Consider the following 3,438-nt stretch of genomic DNA (forward strand, 5'->3'; position numbering starts at 1 on the left):
CATTCCCCCACCCCACCCACCCCCACAACGTGGCCCAGCCCGATAAAATTCTATAAAAAGAAACGCCACAGTTCGTGATTTAGCCCACACTCGGTGGCCATATTTGATCCCCAACGCGGCGTACTGCTCGCGGCGCCGCGAAGAGAGAGAGGAGGCTCCATTAGTTCTAAGCTCCTTGTAGCTATTTGATTGGCAAGAAGAAGTAAACCCCACCAGAGCACCCACGAACCAACGACATCCTTATCATCTTGATTTGGCTCAACCGAAAAAACCCACAACCTCCCAACGCCCCCCCAAAAAAAGAACAACAACAAACAAACAGTGACTTACTGACTGGGCTGCCTGAGCTAATGGAGCCTGTGAACACAGAAATAAAATAATTGTATCCAGTACTTCCTGATATTCCAACCAAGTTAAGTAATTTCTATTTTATAACCTTTTCTAGTTTTTTCTGTATCTCCTTTTCTATCACTTTTTCCTTGTTAAAAATTGTTTATTATGCCTTCAGCATTTCTCATCTATTCTTTCTCTCTTTATCTTTTTCACTGTGTTTTTCTCCACTCCATCCCCCCATCCCCCTAATTTCCTGCCTCCCAATAATATATTTATTTCTCTCTCTATATATATATATATAAAAATAAACGAGAAAATGAGTACTGAAAAGCTACATCAAGCCAATCCTATTATACGGGTGCGAAGCAGGGACAATCAATAAACAGCTGGAAAGAACAATTGTGGTGACAGAGTGTGGTTCATAAGACGCATGCTACGTATACCATGGACAGCTAGAAAAACAAATGAAGAAGTCTTGGTTGAAGCAAATTGCAAAGGACAGTTTTTGACGAATATACGAAAGCGACAGGCAAATTTCTTCGGACACACAATGCGGAAAGAAGCATTGGAGAATATTGTAACAACATGCAAGTTTGATGGAAAGAGAGGCAGAGGCAGACAGAGGGAAAAGATACTGGCCAAGTTGACAACATGGCTAGGAGCAGCAAGACAGAGTGAAGTGGAGGCCCATGACCGCCCTCGCCAGTCGGCAAGGAACCGTATGATGATATATATGTATATACATGTTACTTTACTTTTTCAATACAGTGGCCTTCTGAGTTCTAGCCCTTCTGCCAGTCGATATGTCAAAGAGTTTACAGGTTTTTATCAGCTGTGTTTTGTCACTGTATAGAGTATTTCGGATATCTGGGGAGGCAAGTAGGTAAGTAGGTACTACGCAGGTTGTTAAGTGCAGGGCAGGTAAAGAGGTGGTGTGATACTGTTTTATCCTTGCCGTCACACAGCAGGCAGTCAGTTGGGGTATGCTTGCCGATTCTATTTAGGTAGAAATTCAATGGGATGTGTTGTGTTCACAGGCGAAAGATATAGGCCTATATATACACACGCAAACACAAAAAAACACATACTTTAGGTCAGTCATAGTCTAGCTCTTCTATAAGTAGATCACACAAGTCACACAGACACACAAAGTCAATACTTACTGCTCCAGTTGTCTATGACACTGGAACCTGCAAAGAAGAAGAGGGAAAACTTCAATAGATAAAATTGGGGAGTAAAAGTAAAAGCCAATGGAGATGGATTTTCTCCTCTCTCTCTCTCTCTCTCTCTCTCTCTCTCTCTCTCTCTCTCTCTCTCCCTCTCCCTCTCTCTCTCTCTCTCTCTCTCTCTCTCTCTCAGCTGTCTTTTTGAAGTTAATAGTAATAATGATAATTATACATTACATTTATATAGTGCTCTATCCCATACGAGTAAAAGTTCTGAGCTATTCACATCAGTCACAAGACAACTGAGAATACCGGACCAGCGGACTGACTTTGCCTATGTCTCAACCTTAGGAATTCATAATGTTCCCGTTTTTAATATCTCTCAATGGAGAATCTCGGACCGGTAGATCTATACATTAAAATTTTGTCAGGGGGGAGACCCCCCTGAACCCCCCCTCCCCCCTCCTCCACCCCAAGCACCTGCCCCACCAACCCCACTTTCTCGCGCAATAATGTACGAGTGGTCCGGTATTCTTCAATCTTCCCGATACTTCATTCCCACAAGAAAAAACATTTCTAAGTAGCAAATAAACCAGTACCACCACATACAGAGGAACTTTCACAACCATACATCCATTATGCAAGGACAGCAGTAAAAAAACACATGTCAGCACTTACTAACAAACTACAACTAAGAATTAAACAAACAAGTATGGAGAAATTGCTTAAATGTATTAAGATTTGTTATTTCTCTGAGGTCCTGGGCAAGGAGTTCCAGATTTTAAGGCTAAAACATGAGAAATTTCTCTCACCAAAAAATTTTAATCTAATTTTAGGGGCTCTGAATTTAGTTGCATCTGAGGATGACCATAACCAATGAGATAGAACATATGGTGTTAAAAGGTCAGACAGATTATATGTAGCTGTTTTACAGTTAAGACATTTTATAACTGATGATAGAAACTATATAATAATAATAATAATAATAATAATATTGGATTGCTTATCAACTGGAAGTCAAAAGTTAAACTAAAGCCTTTTTCTTGCTTCGCTCACTTTTTACTTCAATTCCTACGTTCTCCATTTGCCTGCCATGTCCTCAGCTCTTGTATCATTTTTTGGGGGGTATCTTTACCAATTCCCTCCCTCCCTTGACTCCCCCCCCTAGGCTTCCCACTACCTACACACCACACACACACACACACACGTACACACGCACACACACACACACACACGCAGACACGCACACGCACAAACACACACACACTAATATGTGAGGCATCAAGGTGAAATCACGGGCTTATCAAAATAACAAAATTAGAAAAACAAGGCATTTCCCCACCAGTTTCGCAATTTTAATCAAATTTTTATTTATTTGTTCAACCATCTTTTATCCAAATATAAACACATTTCCACATGAATTATATTGAAAAAAGTTAATTAAAAGCTCAAAATATGAAGGCTTAATTTTTCATTTTTCAAGGAATTTTTAGCTATTGAAGTTACCAAATTTTGGCGGCCATTTTTTTGCTATTTTTACTGGTGAAACTAAGGGAACTTACCTCTTTCAATTGCAAACATCTTCACTTCTGCTCTAGATAGGTGGGTATTTTTTTTCATCTAAAGCAAGATATTTTTAACAAGCTTTAAGATGATACCAATTACTCCACTTGCACAAAAATTGACGATTTCCCCCGTGCCATGACACATTGAGTCAATTACCATCTCTTTCTTTTTAAAAATAGACAACACAACTCATACACAAGCACCAACATACAAAGACAAAAAGTCAACACTTACTGCTCCAGATGTCTGTAGCACTGTCACCTGAAATGAGTTAAAGAAAACATTACCAATAAAATCTACCTCTTGTTATTGTTCTCTCTCTCTCTCTCTCTCTCTCTCTCTCTCTCTCTCTCTCTCTCTCTCTCTCTCTCTC

This window comes from Aplysia californica, unplaced genomic scaffold (assembly GCF_000002075.1).
Source record: "Aplysia californica isolate F4 #8 unplaced genomic scaffold, AplCal3.0 scaffold00181, whole genome shotgun sequence".
NCBI lineage: Eukaryota > Metazoa > Mollusca > Gastropoda > Aplysiida > Aplysiidae > Aplysia > Aplysia californica.